Source organism: Camellia sinensis, chromosome 9 (assembly GCF_055761805.1).
Source record: "Camellia sinensis isolate YWXY chromosome 9, ASM5576180v1, whole genome shotgun sequence".
Lineage (NCBI taxonomy): Eukaryota > Viridiplantae > Streptophyta > Magnoliopsida > Ericales > Theaceae > Camellia > Camellia sinensis.
In genome coordinates, this window is record NC_138969.1 from 167,136,205 (window position 1) to 167,157,841 (window position 21,637).

General features: G+C 40.7%; 1 long non-coding RNA gene across 1 annotated transcript; it reads right to left on the reverse strand.

Moving 5' to 3' along the window:
• Window positions 1-10,560: 10,560 nt before the first annotated feature.
• LOC114294775 (uncharacterized) lies at window positions 10,561-13,194 on the reverse strand. The gene is made up of 2 exons (XR_003640611.2): window positions 12,921-13,194; window positions 10,561-10,963 (listed from the first exon to the last, which is right to left on the reverse strand). It is a non-coding gene; the product is annotated as an uncharacterized LOC114294775 (long non-coding RNA).
• Between the last annotated feature and the right edge of the window lie 8,443 nt (window positions 13,195-21,637).

Consider the following 21,637-nt stretch of genomic DNA (forward strand, 5'->3'; position numbering starts at 1 on the left):
TTTTTGTATTGCTTCTTTTTTGTATTTTTCTCTTGGTCTAACTTTTGCCTGGGTCGCCCTTCCGGGTTTTCGGCCCAGCAAGCCTCTCAAGGGTAAAAGTGTAGCTTTGTCCATGCCAAATGGTTTTGAGATCCTGAAGTCATCTGAATCCAGGAGAATGGCTGCTGTTTTGCTTTGCAAGCTTCTTTTGATGATATCTGATCTTTTTGATCTGACTTCCTTGCCTCTTGTTCGAGGGCTGCTTTGAATCTGGCCACACAGGCCTCACATTGTAGTTGACCGTTGAACGTTCTGAATGGGCCCAAGGTTTGAAAGCTAGGGCTCAAGTCTCGAGGCTGAGAGCGATCCTAAGCTGCATAATCTCAAGAGCGATTCCACACAGGTCTTCGCGGGACCGCGCAAAATATTTTGTTTTTGAAAATTTTTAAGAAAGCGACAAATCGCTCGCGCTGAAGATAGTGTGAAACCAGTCTGGATCAAGCCAGGGTCCTTCTCAGTACTCACGCTAACAAGCATGATTTCATTCATTAAGGGCTTAGCACGCCTCTCTTTCTCTCAATTGATCAAAGTTTTGCAAATCCCGAGGAATTCCTTCCTCTTCGTTTTCACCGCAGTGTTCAAAAAAGTTTTGAAAAACTTAGGTCAATGCAATAATTTCAAGGCACAAGAGAGAGCAGGTGGGATGCACCACCGTTTCATTCAAATCCCGGCACAACTAGCACATGGCAGAGGCAAACACAAGGGTGCGGAAATCACTGCTGTTTCATTCAAATCTGTTGGCACAACTGGCTCCCTGGCAGAAATAGACTCAAAACAAAACGAAAAGACAAGCATAAAACAAAATGGTGACGCCCGAGGTAACATCCCCCGGAATCACCCGACTTCTATACAATAGGACTGACTCGATACAACAAGACAGACCCAAAACAAAAGAGACTGACTCAAAACAAAAAGACAGACTCAAAACAAAACAACAAGACTGACCCAATACCCAAGTCAAAAATTGGCATTCGCAAATGCCCAAAATAGTGCCTGTCCTTCCCACGTCTGGAGTAAATCCAGTGCCACCCGCAGCTGGTTCATCCTTCGATCACATCACATTATCCCCCCATAAGTTCATTGATCAAGTGCCGATAGACTTTGTAGGACCTGGTGTAGGGATGACCTCATTGTCGATCAGATCTTGTATTTCGTGGCGGAGACGAAAGCACATGTCAGTGTCATGGCCAGCTCACTGATGGAAAGCACAGTAGTCGGCTGGGTTGTGCGAGAGAGGGAGGTTCTTTGGTAATGGCTGCGGCTCCAGGGGCTTCAGATGCCCTTTCTTGATTAAAGCCCCTAGAGCCTTTGACAAAGGCATATAAAGTGGGGTGAAAACCTTCTTGGCTTGGGGTGGATGTTTGGCTGCTTGCGAGCTACTTCCGGACGCACCGGTGAATGGGGTAGCTGTTTTTGATACGGTGGTAGCCACCATGCCCACATCAGAAGATCTTGCAGCTGCATCACCACTGGTGGTCGCATTCGAACTGCGGGAAAACGCCCTCCTGGGCTGCTCCTTCTCCTGGTCAAAAAGGCCCTGCGTCATAGCATCCTCGATCTGCACTCCCATCTCATGCAAGTCTGGAAAGGTAGGGAAAGGGATCACGATCATTTTCTGCATTAGCTTGGGCTGGAGATTGCGCACAATCATCCGAATTTGATCTTTGTCAGTGGGTCTAAGGGTCATCATTGAGGCTTTGGCTCTCCAGCGGGTCACGAATTTTGAGAAGCTCTCCTTCGGCTCCTGCCTCATCGTCTCAAGATCACGGGTCGTAATCTCGATTTGGGTATTGTATGAATATTGTGCGACGAAGGCCTTGGCCATCTCCTCCCAGCTTTGTTTCACTGAATCCTCCAATTTGGTATACCAGGTGACTGCAATACCCGACAGGGTCCTGCCAAAAAGGGAGAGCTTCTGTAATCTTGTCAAACCCATCGGGCGCAAAACATCTGAAAACGAGCTCAAGTGGACCATGGGATCTCCTGACCCGTCAAAACGGTCGATGTGAGGCATCTTGAACCTGTCCGGCAGAGTTACAGCTGCGTCGGTGTACCCGTCCTCAATGCCCGGGATGGACTTTACCCCTTGGGATTTCTTGAACAGCTTTTCGAGCTTGCTCAACTTCAACGCTGTGGGGTCAACCTCGAACTCGGAGGGAGAGTCCGGTAGATTGGTAGGTGTTTTGGATAGTTGAGGTAAAATTGGGAGCGGAGCCGGCCCGCCTAGAATGTCCGTACCTTCCTGGACATTTGGCGTCTCCCCAGGTGCTGGAGCTCCTGCTGGGGGAGGAACTTGCTGTGAAGCGGACGCACCGCTTTGCTGTTGCAGCTTGGTGATGAGCTCGGCCTGCTGAGCCATGATCGCAGCCTGTTGTTTGGCAAATTCCTCCTGACGGGCAGCATCCTGATGCATGAGTTTCATACTCTCTTGCATCTGGCGCATCATTGCCTCCATCTCTGATGTGTTCTGCTGATCCATCTAACTGACTGGTATCTATCCCTACAGTAGAAACTGAGACCTCAGCCTGACTGTTCACTGGTGGGGTGGATAAGGGCCACTGATCTGGTATCTGCTGAACTGGTGATTTGTGCCCGACTAGCCCTTTTACCCTGCCGCTGGCAAAGGAACACTGATTGCCCTTGAACTGAATCTCTGACCTAGCAAAGTCTATCAGCACAAGTTCGATGAACCTCGGGGGATATCGGAGCCTTCTGAAGCTATGGTTCCCAGACTACCCTAGCAAAAGAGAAAACAGACAACATCTTAGCCTGATTCCATCTGAACAGATACGAGCATAGTTGAATGAGTGTGCCCTTTACTGAATTCTGCCCCAAAATTCGGCCTCAAAACCTGAGTCTGATACCCACAGGTAAAGCTGACTCCCAAATACTGATAGTAATGCCCGCAGGCCTAATGCCTAAATTCGCAAACTGGTGCCCGCAGACCTGATGCCCAAACTTGCAAACTAATACATGCATTCCTGTAGAGACGCACTCTAAAGCACATAGCAGACAAGTGAGAGCCAAAACACCCCTATGTTGGGGTAGGGTTTCCCTGTCCTATTTTGTCAGGAGCTAGGGTTTCACTACGCACGCAGCGGTTTCAAACAACCTATAAACGGATAAGCAACCTGTCCTAGTTTGGAATGGTCACTACGGATCCGACTATGCACTAGGTCGAATGGTCAAAGAGGGTGCCCCGGTAAAACCGGGGTTTGTGTTCCCATACTGGCAGAGCCCACAACCGGTCAGCCTTATGGTCATGCTTTGACAAGACAAGCCTCCGGCAAACCGTTCAGGAATAGCAGATGGCAAACACGGTGTCCTAGGCGCACCAATGCAAATGCAATGCAAAGAAACACACAAGTGTAGTCAAAAACAGATATCATGAGTTCGAGTCAAGTTCTCTAAATCTCCAGCAGAGTCGTCAGAAACTGTAGACGTCCCCGAACGCCCCGGGAGGAACGAGCTCCCGTTCTGTTCATTTTGGGGTCACTACAGCTCAGGACTCTCAAATTTGTCACGATTCTAAGTCTGAACCAAAGAGTCCAAATCCGGCAAATCGTTTTGAGAAAACAGATTTTTGAAAGAAGTGCCAAACATGGACTGCTTTGCCAGATACAGAGTCGCCACCTAAATATTTTATAATGGGAAATTTAGGAAACCCTGACTCGGTGCCAAAGGCCATGTGTCCGTCATCACCAAAGTTGCCTCGGCTCGGGAACTTTGGTACGATTAGGGAAGGTCACTTCGTGAGCACCCCCGCTCGCCCGATCAAAGATCGGCCTCTACTAACCATGATATCTATTTTTGAAAACTTTGTGTGTTCTTATTCCGGTTATTAGCCTAGATTACTATGTGATGCGCACAACATACAAGTATAGACTGGGTAGCCTGAATTGGAACAAAACATTTCATGTTTGTTTTTGTTTGAAAATGGTTTGATGGTGCTACTCGCAAGTAGGCTAAGTCGTGGATTTGCCACCCTCAGGTGGGCTCAGAAAATACGATTTTGCCACTATCTAGTGGGCTTAAAACAAACAGTTTGATGATTTATTCCAATCCAAGTAACCCAACCTTCACCCACAGGCATTCAGGCAGTTATATCACATAAGCATTTAGCCTCATGGCAAGCATGCTATCATGGCAGTCACTCACACGCATGCAAGGATGCTAAAGCATAGAACTTACCGAGTACTCCAAGCCAAAATAGAAACTACATTAGAAATCATGCATGATCCTAAGTATACAAAAATGCCTAATGCAACACATGCAAAAATGCAAACTATAGCAGGCTCGGCTATTCTAAACATGGCATATGGAATGCTACAGCAAACACGTATTCAACTTTGAAATTGAAATACAATGCAGTTAGTACGATACGCCGAGCCCGGTGCATGCAAAACAGATGAATGATGCAAACATGATGTCATACTGTATGCTAATTTAAATATGCCCTAATCTAACCATCATAAGCATGTAAAATAAAAGGGAAGAAAGACGTGGGGTTGGAAGACAAACAACACACACACGCACACCTATTACAGTTGTGCCCTCGCGCAGAGGGTCCGAATAAATATACAGTCCCGAATAAAAGAATATTACAGTCCAAATATTACAGTCCAAATAATATACAAATTCTTAATTAATCAATCAAATTAACTAAGAAAGCTGTAAAACTGGCGTGCAAGCCGGGGACTGCCTTGCTTCTGATGAATGATGCATGTCTGGGCTGCCTTGCGCGGAAATCCACTGGGATGCCACAATTAGCCTCTGTTTAGCAGTTATTCTTGGAAAGCGTGCCAAGCTCCGAAAAGTTGCTGATTCTTCATTTTGCTGCAACAGAGAGCAGGAAAGGGGCATAGCAATGTATTTTCACAAATATATGCATGTCTCGATCCTCGTGCCACCAATCACGCATACCGAGGCATGATGGCAGAGGAGTCGAATTGCACAACTCAATATAGAATGAATGCACGTATAAACACAACGAGAACCTAACTCCATCATGAATGATCCGGAGTGTCGGTGACTAGGGAATTGACACACATTCCGTCACTCAGAGTACGAAATGCACCTCGTTTCCCATGCCCGGGCTAACTTCTATCCCGAACACGATACAATATGCATGATATGCATGAATGCAACTAAGATACAGCCTAGCATGCACAATGCTATGAAAATGAGATGTCTCGAAATGCGTGCACACGGGCACGCAAACTGAGAAAATGACAGAATGCGATCTAAGATACAACCTAGTATGCACAATGCTGTGAAAATGAGATGTCTCAAAATGCGTGCACACGGGCACGAAAACCGAGAAAATGACATACGCAATGCAAATGACATGGAAATGGCATATAGAATGCAACATGGACTTATACTAACATGAGAGAGCCTCAGCCACACTCACATAAGAAGCCGGTAGATGAAAATGAACTGCCTCGAAATGCGTGCACACGGGCACGCAAACCGAGGCAATGGCATACGCAATGCAAATGCATGGAAATGGCATGCAGAATGCAACATGGACTTATACTAACATGAGAGAGCCTCAGCCACACTCACATAAGAAGCCGGTAGATGAAAATGAAGTGCCTCGAAATGCGTGCACACGGGCACGCAAACCGAGGCAATGGCATACGCAATGCAAAGGCATAGAAATGGCATGCAGAATGCAACATGGACTTATACTAACATGAGAGAGCCTCAGCCACACTCACATAAGAAGTCGGTAGATGAAAATGAAGTGCCTCGAAATGCGTGCACACGGGCACGCAAACCGAGGCAATGGCATACGCAATGCAATATGGCTAAAATGATATGCAAACATGCTAATGGATTTTCAGCAATGAAATGTGGGGGAAAACGGCCCCGAAATGAGGCCAAAACACACCCAATGCATGGAATCTCTCCCGAAATGCAAATTAGGCGCATAGAATGAAATACATCTATACAAAGCATGCATAATTGGTACATGGAATGAAAAGACAGAAGCAAGGCAGCCCAAAAATAAGCATTTTTCCAGTACAAATCATGGCCAAAAAGCAAACAAGGATAGGGCAACAATGGCATACAAAAATGGCCCTAAACATGGGATTATGAAGCAACTCATAGCTGCTAACTCCAAATAGGTTAGGGCCCTTCAACAACATTGAAGAGGGGCCAAAAATAAGCCACTTTACAGAACTGTAAAAACCCTAAAAACAAACATAGATGTGGCTAAGATCTTATGCAAGAAAAAGGGCCAAAAGGTGGCCAAAGAGGCAAGTGGTATATGCACAGCCCAAACTGAAAAATTCCCTTCTACAACATTGAAAAGGGACCAAAAATAAGCATATTTACAGAACTGTAAAAACTCCAAAACAGTATACAAACATGCTAGAAATGCAATGCAAAATGAGGCTCAAAAGGTGGCTATAACACAAAGTATGCAAAGCATTCATCAAACAGCCAAAGACCCTTAATGAAACATGTTAAGAAGGTCAAAATAAGACTATTTCTAGGCCTGTAAAAAGACCAAAAACAGAAGCATGATAGGCTGCCAAAGCATGCAAGAAAATGGCATTCAAGGAGGATATTGAAGCAAGTGCAATATGGAGGGCTCAAACCGGGTTGAGCCCTTAATGAAACAAGAAAATGAGCTCAAAAAAATGACCTTTTCAATTTTGGTCGGAGCTCAAATCATCAAGCATGTATGGCTTATAAATGGTGCAAGAAATGGACCGAAAAGGGGGAAATGCTACTCACCTTTGAAGACCAATGTTTTTGTTGCTTCTTGGACCAACTTTGATGACTTTAAGCTGCTGGAATTCCTCCCCTTGCTGCTGGAATGGAGGGGTGGTGGTAGAGCTTGATGATGATGAAGAAATGAGGTGTAGAACTTGGATATTTTTGAGAAAATGAGAAAGATAGAGGGAGAGTTGTATGTAAAGCTTTAAAGCAATTTTGTTCCAACCCCTAAAACCAATGCTTGCAGCTGGTTATATGGACAAAAAGGAGGGAGCAAAGGGAGGGAAAGAGTGGGAAAAAGGACCAAGTTCCTTTTCCCAAAAGATATTTCCGCCGGATACAGATATTTTGGGGGAAAAAAGTGCATAGCTGTAATGCACACAACCTGAGGATCATGGCCGGCCACTTTCTGGAGCTGCAGGTGGTTGGCCGGCCACCCCCCATGGCCGGTCGGCCAAGGGTCAAAAAGGTCAAGTTGAATTAGTGGCCGACCATATGATATTGGTGGCCGACCAGGTCCCCTCATCACAACCCTGTGGTTCAAAATTGAAAACTGTAAAACAGGAGAGAGAATAGGCCACTTTTAGGAGGGGTTCAAAAGGGTCAAGCATCATTAGTGGCCGACCACCAACTTTTAGGGTCCTCCCATGTGTGTACATCACAAATATGTGGTTAAAAGTTCAAGAAAATGGCCCAAGGTTGTTCAACATTGGCTCGGAAGTGAGAAAAACGGGCGTAGGAGGGCGCCAGAGGATATATAACTGGTTGCTGAAACAATTGCTGGCCTCCCACCCTTCTACGGCCTTCCTGGTGATGAAACAGAGGTACCTGCCAAAAATGAACGGAAACCGATGCAAAACGAATGTTCGAGGACCAAAACATGCAGTTCGGGGTCCCGAAAATGGGCTGTTAAGCACCGAAAGTGGCATTCGGCCACGAAGTGGGTTTCTCAGACCCCAGTGTCCCTCAAAAGGGAGAAAATAAGATGTATGCCAAAATTTAGAGCAAACGGAGATGGTTAAGCGGTCCCGAACCGAGGCATACGGCCAACGGTCCCGAAAAACCGGAAACCGGGCTCCGAAATGGGCAAAATGGCCTATAGCCACAAAATGTAGCCCACGGCCACTGAGAAATGGTCTACGGGACCTCTCCCTCCCCTCAGGAAAAGAAACAGCGAAAATCGAGCTTGGTTCGCAAACCGAGGCAAAGTACAAAAGAGGGTTCGGAAGTCCGGAGGCAGGGCTCACAGTCGCGACTCTGAAACTTCTGAACGAGCACATTATGTAATATCACCAAGCGCTCAATCGGTGACGTCTGAGTCTTAAGGTCGGTCAAAAATGGGGTGTCTACAATTTATCAAGTTATTTTTCAAAAATATGACAAAAAATATTATATCCCATTATTTTAATCAATAAATAACAAGTTAAAATACCACATGATATTGTCCCTAAGCCAAAAAAAAAAAAACAATTTCTTCTCAAACCATCTTGCTCAAGCAACTAGTAAAAGTGGGGCCTGACGTCGTTATGTGGCTTAAATACCAACCGATTTGAATGAAACAAAATAAATTATACCATTAGTATTTGTAACTTCAGTGAATTGCCATTTTAATTATTGTAGTTTTAACTTAAACTATATATTTTAATTTTGTTGTACTATGATTCACCTGTGTAGAATTAGATGAACTAAAGTGAAATTCAAAATCAACTACATAAACCATTCACTATATATAAAGGTGTTGATCTCTTATGAATAGTAATTTTTTGGTCCTAGTTGAAGGTTGATTTTTCCCTCTTTTCTAATTTTGTTTCTTTTTTATATTTTGCTAAGATTAAAATTATCATTTTATGGAGGATGTGGTTCTAAATCCGGATGAACCACTAGAGGTGGATGAGATGTGAACGCCCCAAATGGGCGTTGCAATTCAGCAAGAGACTCCCTGTTAGCGACAACCTTGTTGGTAATAGCATCCATGCTTCGTTGAAGGGCCAAAAGCATGTTTGCCATAACTACCGAAGGTTGGTCCGTTATTGTTGGAGGTTGGTCCACCACTATTGGAGGTGGGTCCATCACTACTGGAAGTGGGTCCGTCATTACTGGAGGTGGATTGCTCACAAATTTTAGAGATTCTAGCTGGCAAGGTACTGACAATGAGGTCTTAACCTTCTTCCTTGTAACTGGTAGTAGAGAAACTAACACTAGCTATCCCTAAAACAAATCTATGGTTCTGCTAACTCTACCAGTGCAAGTCCACAAAACTTGGGAGATATCAAACCATTCTGAAGCTATAGTGCTACGACTATCTAGCAAAAACAAAACGGAATTCCCAAATCAGAATTTCGACAACATTTCAACTCAACTGATCATTATGCACACTAAACTCAACCCCTCAAAATGATATACCTAATCCACTTATCAGATTTGAGAAGCCCAGATCCTATACATTGCACATAGTAGGAAAGAGAGCAAACACCCCTATGAACGGTAGGGTTATCATATCCTAGATTTGACATGATCTAACGTTTCACTATTCACACAAGTGGCATCATACATCCTATAATGAGGTAGCATCCTGCCCTAATGTTAGAAGTTACTAGAGCTTGCTATAGGCAATAGGTCAGTCTTGGTCAAAAAAGGTACCTCAGCGAGACATTGATATACCCACCTAATCCGGCGGACCGAGCGGTATGTGGTGATCCCGATTCCTAGGCTTGTGCTCCCACCATATTAGAGCCCATGATTGTCTATCCGCCCGAAGCCGAAAAGCCATCCAAGATAACAGGTGACAAGCATGAGACTTAAGTGCACCAATGCATGAAATGCAATAAACATATAATTGAAAATAAAAGTCATATCATAGAGTTCGAATTAAAGTTTCTTAATATCCCTAACAGAGTCGCCAGAAACTATAACAATGCTCGGGAGTACCCAAGTGTGATAATAGTTCGGACCGTCGATTACTACGATCTAGTTTCACGAGTACAATGTGAAACGTAGATAAAAGTCCAAATTTAACAACTTTTATAGCAAATCCGTTTTATTGCAAAAACATTTGCCATAAATGGATTGCGTCATCGGATCTCAGAATCGCCACCTAATGTTTGAAAAAAATTAGGAAACCCGTGATTTGTGCCAAGACCATTGTTCGTCATAACCAAGGACACTTGACTCGGAACCTTAGGTATGAAGGGAAAAAGTCATTAATTAAGCACCCCTGCTCAACTGATCAAAAGATCGAACTCTAATAAGCCAAAATATAAATTTTTTTACTATATGTGTTCATATTCTGATTTATTTAGTATATCTTAAAATTTACCATGTGAAGCAAAACAAATATAAACTGTGTCGTTTAATTTGGAACAATTTGATTTCATTATTTTGAAAATGTTTTGAATAGCATTCAAAACATAAAAAATTGAGTTTTATACACATGAAACTCAATTTTATTCTAAATTAAACAACACAACCTTCACCCACCAATATGCATAGAGATACATCAAATAAACATATAGCTGCATAGTAGGATGCTAAACATAGTAGAAAAACACACAAGTGAGATTCTCTAGCACAAAAACTTACATATTTACCGACATCCTGTAAACGATTACAAAACATAGTTAGTAAAAACATGCATGATCCCATATACAATATCATAATGCAATTCACTCATGAAATGCAACTAAAGATTCGGCTTCTATTATATGACATGTGAATCATCTCAAGACATGAGGTAACATACAAAATCACATAATAATTGATTAAATCCACAAATGCAAATTTAGCCAGATCTTAAGGCATGAAACATGAATGCAGATATAATGACAAGACCAAAATATACAACATATGTACGGATACGGAAAACGACTAAAAGAACAAGATAGGAAGAAGCGGGGATGGGAAATTATTACATCACTTTAAATATTAAAAATCAGAATACGGGGGGAGAGGAATAAAAATATACAACAAAATTAAATCCTCACAATTCTCTCTAATTTAAATAAAAACAATAAAAACAGAAGCTTCAGGGGGCCTCGGAGACCATCGGAGACTGTTCTGCTCGACATCCGAGGGATTGCTAGATTCTGTCAAGGAGAAAGTAGATGGCCAGCCAAAAGATGAGCTGGTCGACCAAAAAGTAAGCTGGTCGGCTGGCCAATTAGGCCAGGCCAAAAACTCTGTTTTACTTCAAACACTAGAAAAACAAACGAAAAATATGTAAGTGGCTCAACTAACCACTTCTAATTAGCTTACAACAAATTTATAACATGAAATTGAAGCAAGAAAAACAATATAAGAGAGAAAATACAAGAAAATGAAAGTGTGCAAAATTTACATTCCAAAGAAAAGATTTGATTTCTAAACTTCCTTTTGATCACCCTCAAGTTTAGAAAGTGTGCTCTCAATTCTCAGTTTGAAAATTTGAAATTTTGTTTGAATGGTGTTTTTGGGTTGTTTAATAGTGTGCGCGAGGGAAGTTATACAACTCTCAGTTTTTTTTTTTCTCTCTCTTCTGATAACACTCACTCTCTTTTGAATCAAAACTCTTAAATTTGGCTATAACAGAATTTATGTGATGGTTTTGATATATGAAAACTTGATATACCAGTGTAGGGAAAATGGAAGTGTTTTGGCTCAAAGCTTAAAACAACTCTCTTTCTCTCTCTATATCTCTTCTCTCAATACATTCCTCTCTTCTCTTCTTTTCTGATACATTCTGGTCATCCATATAGACAATGAGGGAAGGTAAAGTCAAGGAGGTGGGAGACAAAGTGAGAGACGCATATGATGGAGTGATAAGGGTGGTTGAAATGGATACAACCTTTTGGAAGAAGACAAAATCCCTTTTGACAATGGAGGCCAATGAAGATAATGGAAGGGGTGGGTGTGTATCTCATGCATTGAATGTATCAATAATAGCTGCAATGGCATGACCCATACGTATTCAACAAGAATTCTATTGAGACAGCTCTGCTCCTGGGAAAATTAGCCGGCCGGCCAATTTTGTGAATGCCGGGCCAATTAATTGGCTGTGGCCTGACTAGTTTGCACAAAACAGGATTTTTTCGATAGAATTATCATCATTTCCTCTTATTTCCACACTGTTTTTTGCTCAATTTCTTTAGAAAAGGTCTTATTTTGAAGTTTAAAAATGAACCTCAGAACACTACGAAAATATTCAGAACAAAGTGCGAAAAGAAAGTTTCGAAAGAGAGTTTAGAATGAGATTTAAACATTTGGCCGAAACAGGCTTATGGTTGAGAATGAAACATAAATTTCATATTTCTTACTGAGGATTATGCGAGAAACGTATTCTTATTTTCATCATCAGGTAATCAAAAGAAAACGCCAAAGTCTTAGGACCGGTCAAAATGTGGTGTCTACGCTCATCCTTTCTAATTAATTTATTTAAAATTTTACTTTATTTTCCTAATCAATTCACTTATGTTGATTTCTAGCTTATTTAACTCTTAATTAGATTTAGTTTATGCCTAAAGATGCTAGGAAAAAGAAAAGAAAGAAAATATGAACAGAAGGAAATTTTCAAAATCTGCTGGTATAGGGTGTCCGCTTGAGCGGTCATCTTCACCACTCGAGTGGTCAAGTTAGTTTCTCAGAATTCAGGTCTGTAAAATGGAAATACTGGATGTCAAACATCTCCACTCGAGCAGTCTGCGACTTTACAGATTCGAAATTCCTGAAAATTCAACTTCTCAAACTTGATTCTACAGCTAGGGTTCATGCAAGACCTCATCCAAAACTTGGGATTCCAATAATAAACATAAGAACATGACATATTCCCAATTCTTTTCCATCAAAATCTTATTAATTCCAAAATTTAAACTTAAAATTCCATGAACTTAATATTTTCCAAATTCTTTCTTTTTCTTTTGATCATGAAATTAAAGTCTCAAAACTTGTAAAAATCATGAGTATGTAGAGATTGAGTTCAAATTCATAAAGGGCTAATTAAATGATAGAAATCAAACTCAAATAATTAATTTCTCAACAAATTTCTTTGTACCTAAATTAATTGAAATTTCCTTATTCTTTTCCTAATTTCTTTCTATTTTCATGGAATTGAACCCAATTACTTCTTGAATTCAACTGTCAGATAAATTTCTTGCAAGAATTATGCTTGGATTTCTTACCTAGAACTTTAATTTGTTGAATCTCTTGAGTTCTTCCTTCAATTTTCAGCACAAAACTTGAAGTCTTCCTCTTCTCTTCTTTGTTCTTCTTCAGCACCGTGAGTTCTCTCTCTCTCTATCTCTCTCTCTCTCTCGGTGCCCTTTCTCGGTTCTCTCTTTCTTTCCCTCAGGTTTTTCCAACAAAAAGGGTAAATGAATACACACAGACCTCTGCTCAAATTCTCTAGAACGTAGTCAACCCCTGCCAATTATACGCATGTTTTCTGATTAGTTTGAGTGGGATTAAGTTAGTTGTTAATTATATATTAATTTAATTAAACATTACTTAATCTTAATTAATTATAGTTAACAGTTGATTTAATTAATTCCATTAAACTTAATTAAGTCTTGATTTAATTATTCTAAATTTATAAAGATCTTGCCTAATCCTAATTAATTATGATTACCATAAAACTTAATTAATATAATTAATCTCAATTAAGGATTAATTTAATTATTCTCAACTTTATTAATCTGAATCAGATTTTTAATTAAACTCTCATAACGTTCTACATATTAAAATGATTCAATTAAACTTGTCACTTATGTTGTGTTTGGTTAGGGAATTTATGAAGGGATTTGGAAAGAAAAAATGAAAAAATGTGTGAAATTAAGTGTATAGATATATTTTATTTATATTTCACTTATCTTTTCTTTTTTTCTTTCCAAATCCCTTCCAAAGATTTTTAACCAAACAAAGCGTTATGGTTTGTTATATCATCTCAGCTTTTAACTTTTGATTTAAAATAATAACTCTACTCATAAAGTTGACTTTATAATTTTTTTTAGTCACTTATTAATCTTAATTAATTATGTATAATTCTCATGTTGATTAATCTAGGAAAAATTACTGATAAGTCCCAAATCAAGGAATGTTAACCCATTTGATCCTGTGTTATTTTTTATTAACCGTTAGGTCCTATTTAGTTGGGATGGAATCTCTATGTTCGTTTGGGTATTGTTGTAGTTTACTCTTTTAACCTTTGTTGGGGATTGCGTTGATCTTGTCTTCGGATGTTGATTCCTGAATTTGTGGTAATGTATTTGTACATTGTCGTTTTGTATATATTTGATTTCGTGGTCTTCGGTGTAATTTGTCAGATTGTTGATGTCGATTTTTATGTTGCAGGTTTATTGTTTGATAGTATTCAGTAGTCTGTGTTGCCGTTCTGGTTCGTTGAAGTCTGTATTACTGTTGTGGGTTGTCGGCGAAGGCAATATTTTAATTTCTGTTTATTCGTAATGCAAATGTGTCGGAGTGTGGTGTGTGTAATTGTATATTTTGATCATGCGATGTGATCTGTTATTTTAATTTTTGATTTTGTTTCCTAATGTGTAATCCTGAATCTGTGGTAATGTATTTTGGTTTGTAGGGATGGAGTTTGCTAGTTTGTTGTTGTGTTCTTACGGGCAAACCAATGCTGTTGTTCGGCTTTGTCAAACGTTGACATATGCAGAATTGATCAATGGGATATGCCTAAAGTTTGATGGGTTGTCCCCCGAGATGGTATTATTATTCTTTACCATTCCCGGATATAATAAGTTCAAGGTTGTTTGTGATGAGGATGTTCAGAATATGATGTCGCTTGCTAAGTCTTTTGCACTCGAGCATGTCGATGTTAGTGTTCAAAAACGCAATATGGTGGATGAAGACAACCACAGTGCCGGCGGGGAGCAGATGTTTGTTGTGGATGGCCGTTCTGATTTATTACCATCGTACTGCCAGCATAGATTGAAGACGTATTTGTCGACTGGGTGGGCAAGTGCTGTTACAAACGTGGGCCAATTTTTTATGGGTGGAGCAAACGAATTTTGGACGGTGCTTTCCAAGTACGCTGTCGAGTGTGGGTTTCAATTTAAATATACAAAAAATGATTCGGTTCGTGTTACAACTGTTTGTAAGTTTGCAATGTCGGCGGGGTGTATGTGGTTGGTACATGCTAGGGTGTTAGCATCGAACGATATTTTTTGTTTGAAGAGGTTTAATAATTTGCACATATGTGGTGCGGCTGTACGGACATCTAGGAACCCACATACCGGTTACGATTTGGTAGCCAACGTTGTTGCATATCAGGTGCGTGCTCAGCCTATGACGCGTCCCACTGATGTCGTATTTGGGTTGAAAAATGATTACGGGTTGGATATTAGTTATCGGGTTGCTTGGCTTGGTGTCGAGAAAGCGAGAGGTGAAGTATATGGTGATCAAGCTATGTCATTCGACCAACTTAGGTGGTATAGTGATGCAGTTACGGCCAATAATCCAAATAGTTGCATAAATCTCAAGTTTGAACAGTGAACCGGGAGGTTTGTGAGGGATTTTATATCATTCTGTGCGTGCATAAATGGGTTCAAGCATTGTCGACCGTTGTTATTTCTGGATGGTACGTTTTTGAAGGATAGATTTAAGGGTAATTTGCTTGCCGCTAGCAAAGGATGGGAACCAAGGTAATGTGTGTGTTGTGTGTGTTGTGGTGCTATGGGTTGTTCTTATTATATCTAGGTTGTTTCCAATCTCAATCTTATATGGCAGGCCAATTTTTTTTGGGTCTACCGATGTTGTCTAGTGGGTGTTTTGTTGGTGTGTGCGTGTAATGTTCTACCACATGGGATGGTTGTTTGTTTATTTTTTATTTATTAATCTGTGTTTTTGTTGTTTTAATCGTGACACATTTATATGGGGTTGAGTGTTATTGCACTTTGTTTCATTGACAAAACACGGGTTTGTTTCCCGTCACATTTGCAATTGTTGATTCCGAAAACACAGCAAATTGGGACTGGTTTCTTCGTCAACTGGCGGAGGTTGTTGATGGTGATCGGCCCTTGACATTTGTTTCGGATCATCACATTCGCCTGCTACATGCCATTCCGCATGTATTCCCGTTGGCTCATCATGCATTTTGTCTCGTGCATCTTCAGATCAACCTGAAAGACCGAATGAAATATGTTAACGCCGAGCAAAAAAATGGACTTATGCGCAAGTTACGCGAATGTGCGTACGCACCCACGATCACATCGTTCAATTAGAAAATTGAGCTTCTTAAATTGTGTAGTCCGGTGATCGTGGGGGATTTCTTGAAAGATTTGGACCCCGAACATTGGGCTAACGCGTATTTTAGGTACGTAACCGTAATCGTATATTTTTTAAAAACCAACTGTATTTGTTTTTAATTTTTTGGGCCTTTCATTGATTGTGTAAGTGTGCGGGGGTCGCCGGTACGGAGAGATGTCATCAAACGAGGCCGAGTCATTCAACAATTAGATTCGAGAAGCACGTCATCTTCCTATTACGCAATTGGTTGATGCTATTAGGGGTCAAATCATGGGGCAAATTTCGAAGCATAGGGTGAAATGTAGCAAGTGGGCTGCCCATATTTGCCCTAAGATGGAGACGAAATTGGAGGATGAATACAAAAGTAGTAGAGCGTGGATTGTAAGTCAATCGGATGAGGATGTGTATGAGGTTCACTCGCACTCGTCGGTATTCGTTGATGTCAATCGGCGGACATGTTCGTGCTATTAGTGGCAGCTGAATGGGTTCCCATGTGCACACGCCATGGTTGCATTCCGTAATAGTGAGAGGAACATTTATGATTCCATTGAGGCTTTTTATCATGTTACTGAGTTCAAAGCATTGTATTCTGGGTCCATCTATCCCATTCTGACGGTTGACAAACCCATGGTCACGCCTAATGATTACCTAATTGCACCGCCTGCTGTCAGGCGTCCACCGGAAAGACCGAAACGGAGGAGGATTCCGTCAAAGGGTGAAGTGGTGCAACGCATTCGGTGTAGTCAATGTGGGAAGATGGGTAATCATAACAGGAAGACATGCAAGGAACCGATTTAGCCATAATGCATTCTAAACCATTGCCAATTTTAAGTATATTCTACATTTTCGTTTCTGGTTGGGGGTTGCCCGGTAAAGTTGCACGGTTTTTTTCGAATTTTAGAGTTTGTTGAATGTGTTGACGTTGCATTAGCGCACGTCAAATTATATTGCATATTTCTTTATTATGGCAACACTTTCTCATTTTTGTTTGTTTTACGTAATACGTAAATGTTAATGACTTATTTAGCCGGTATTACATTTAAATTCACACGTATGTTTAGTACAACAATTTCCTATGTTCATCCATGTTGCTATTGTTAAAAAAACAAAAAATACGTCACATACGCGTATTATTAGATGTTCCTGCACTTTTTTTGGCAAAATGTTATGTATTGACACCAAGTGCCAGGTGATGGGTCTAGCGCTCGTTATGCATCATGGCTGTAAGGGGTGACCACTATGTTGTTGTTCTTTTTTTCATAACATTTAATTCAGTGTGTGGTTCATCTAGTTTGTAAGGTGTATTATATGTTTGTATTGTTGAGTTTTATGCAAGGTGTGCCATATGTTGCTTGTCTTTGCATTGCATTGTTGGAATGATGAAAATACCATATGCAGCAAAGGTAACAACACAAACATTCAAACGTCTGCATTAATTATTTAGTACATGTGTTGTAATTATTTTTGTTCATGTTTGGTAATGTATGCAATATGTATGTTATCCTGTGGGCAGATCCAATGACATTAACATGTTCAATATTTCATTATCATCCTCATATTTGACGTAGTTAGTCCAGAATATGTGTGTTTTATAAAGGCAACAACTTTGTTCTTGCATATTCAAAAATTACGAACAGATATGGATCATCCACATGTCTCCTTGTGTGCAAACAAAATTCATATCCTAACTGCTTCAACATTCACACAGTAAAAACAATGTTCTGTAACGATCGACATAACGTAACAAACCAATCCAAGTTACAAAAGTCGAACACATTAATAAAAATCTACATCACCTACTGTGCATCGAAGCACACCAAAAAACAAAAACTATCAAAAACGACATATGCCAACATATCCACATTCGTCAAAACATAGAATATAATTTAACAAAAATTGGTTGTAAATAATTTTTTCCTTATCACAGAGCAGGGGACGTTGTATGTGTATCACAATGCCCTAGCACACAGCCCTCTGTTTGGATCATTCACAAAAGTTTTCACCATTGCTGCCTGGTAAACATTAGGGGTGAGGCTGTCCATGGTATTGTCAATTGCACCAATTTCACCAATGTGTACGTATTGTCGCATGATGAAACATACCATCATTGCACATTTGGCCCTGCAATTCCAATAAACACAATCAGCTAGTTCAAAGAAACAAAACCTTAATTGTAATTCATGGAGGAGAAGTCCTCCTGATTCGTTCCAACTTACGTGCCAGGCTCTTGTTAGGGGCAATCCATCACCGACTCCAATGTGCCGTCGATACAGTGTGCTGCCTTATTGTTCGTTGTTATTTTGCTATCCATATCATGGTTTTGGTGTTTGACCACCCACTGTTTCTGTATGTAAATACATTCAAAAGTTACATCATTGCAATATACAAGCCAAACTCATCACCCCATTACAATAATACATATGCCACTTATGCATATTAGAACATGCTAATTGGCACATGCTAATTTAAGGTACACCCTTTTATTCCATTCACTTCACAGTTAAGTCTATCACTCAATTTCTCACATTCGACACAACAACAACAAAAAAACAAAAAAAACAAAAATTACTACACTTACCACTTTCAAAGCCTCTGTAAGATGATTATCGCGAATCCCACGCCGTTGTCTTATAGAGTTGTAGTGTTTCCAAGTCCCCCACTTTGCATCATTCACCATGATAGTCCAATGATTGTCATGGTAGATGGGGTAATGGATGTAACGGTGTGACTGCGCAGCCTTGATGTTTGCAGAAATGTACTTCTCCTTCGAGGTTGCACTCGGGTTTCTCATCATGTCCTGTTCATTCAGTTAGTAACATTAGAATTATAATACAATTGCCATATACATTTCGTATGAGGTTTTGAACAAACGTACCACACAAATGCTGCTGTAAAAGTAACAGGTGTCCCCATAATTGCCTTGCGCAGAAGACCTTTGCTGTAAATCAGTGAGGATGGCGGCATATGCATCAATAACCTACAATATACATCATGATGATAAACAATTTCATTAATCACTCCAGTAAACGTTTGATACGTACTAGTAGGTAAGCAAACCTTTCCCACCCACGCCCCATCACCAACCACCTATAACCTTCACATGGCACATACATTCCCGCTTATACTTAATTGCCTCACCAAATCCTAGATGTCAGTGAAATACACAAAAACACCGGTATCACCACCATCCCAAACAACAGCTCTACAAATAAATAAACAACTAATCAGTACAGTTGATGTCAAAATCTAACATAACATCACATCCGTTACAATCTAACATGGGAATTACCCGTATCCATGAAGACGGTACACATCTTCAGGTTGCTTCTTTTCATTTACCGACAACATTGTCCACACTACATGTTTGTTGTTCATACCAAACCCGTTCCATGTTTTATTCTCAATGTCTGTCTCATCAATGTTCACGACATAATGTGGAATCGGTGCTCTTAGTTTCATAGATTGCCTGACCCATCCAATAAAATCTAAATACTCATAATCATCCAACCTTAACTCCCGCCTCGATTTGTTTTTAGCACGCCGGACCAATGACGACACCTTTAGGGGGAAACTGATCACACCTTCCTCTGTAACCACAACGCTGGTCAAACTAACGTTCTCATCGACATGGATTTCCCCAAGAGACTTTCGGCCAGTTTGAACAACGGGTGGAGATGGACACCCCAGTGAGATAGGCAGGTTTGGGACTCCCAACCGGGTGGTATTTGCAGGGTTTTCAACATCCATGAATTCTGCAATGTCAATGCACACCGAACCAACTGGAAGCACGGGGTAACATTTGGTTTTAGGCATCGCAGTACGTTGCTCACTGTCACTGCTAAGTGGCTGACTATGACTGCCCCCCTTATTTGTTTGGTGTTCTAATGATATCTTCCTACATGATTCCGTATTTGTTGTTGACTGTGTTACCGCGTGTGTTTCGTGTTCATCCACTTCATCTTGTAACGTTGAAATCCTCTCCTGCAAATGCAATACCAAAGCGTTCAACTACGCTATCTCATCGTCCTTTGCCATAAGTACGCTATCAAACCCAATAAACATATTCGTTGCTTGTGCACCGATCAGCCGATTCATGGTGGCAATTCGCCCTTCCAACTCGTTTACACGTTCTGTCTTCATTAGGTTTGCATTCTCCAAATCTTTAATTTTCTGAGTCGCAATTGCTAATTCTGAATCCGCACCGCTAACATCATCACCAGCAGGTGTGCTTGCCAAATCAAGAAGATCTGGGAACAGGTTTGGGTACCCCTCACTTGCTACATGCATAGTAGCGCATCCACGTCTTGTCACAGCTGCAACGTCCTTAACCTCCACGGCTTGATCAGTTTTGGGTTCACTGTCAACATGCCCACCGGTTGGGGAGTCCGGCCTCCAATAATCAAAGCTCGGCTCGATGTCATTCCTTTCCCTGACAACCGTACCAACTGCATCATTTTTTGGGTCTATCTGGACCTTCAATTCGCCTTTTACTTTATGTCCCACCACATCGTCATCACTGGATATATTCAAATTGAACCGCTCAAGTAAAGTAATCCCAAGTTTGCCGCAATTCACCTACAGGCACATTGTACACAGCGTAACAACATCAAATATAACACACCAAACAAGTAATACAGATCGTAATGAGTTTATTATAACAAAGTATGACCACATGAAATTACAATCCCAATGCACTATCTTTGCCAAAACCAAAAGCCAAAGGTCACAACTTGCAATACAGCTACAACCGTCAATGGCGAACCAGTGTGATAAACACACGATGCACACATAATGTATAATCTTAACAAGGTCGGACACATTTTTATATTCAATAACACTAGGAACCACATTGCATTCGGTGAAAGTTTCCTTCAAATAAGATGGGTGCACAATGCACATGTTCGTAGTATTAATTTCTCTTTACAAATACATACGGTGATTACCAATTTTTTCATCATGTGCACTACCCAGCAAACTGCGTTTTACCATTCCCCCATCCGATTTCCTTACGTTACTGTCCGTTTCACATATGGAACGTGGTGTCACCAGGAATGGCCAATGTTGTATAATATTACATGAAAATGGGACATACATCAACAAAATTTTAAACCATAATGTCACGGCGCATCGAAATTATCCACCCCAGAAAAAATTAAACTCACACCAATGTTCCACTTACAAAACCGGAGAAATGCAGTGGGCCGTTCTAGATCCAGCAGCGTCGTGTGCTCGCAAATCAAAAACTGACACAAAACAACAAGGCAGAAATACAAATTTCATGTTACAAGTGGACAATGTTGTCCATATACGTTAGCTTCATGTAGGGGGGAAGTACATGTTGAGATGGGTTCGGTGTTACGTACCAGCAACGCAGCGACACACCCGGTCACCTTTCCGGGTTTCTGATGGAACTCATTTACTGAATTAATTAGTGTGTTCCGGATCATCGTTGTCCAATCGTAATGTTGTAATGTCTCCAATTTGTCAATTACACAGACAAAAGTCCAACCAATTAACTCTCTAGTGGTTGCAAACAACAGTTTCGCACAAATGTACAAACTCATTAGCTTCGCGACGTCCTCCTCATCTTGTTTTGTGCTGCCCTGCATCACTTCAACCAACAAATCTT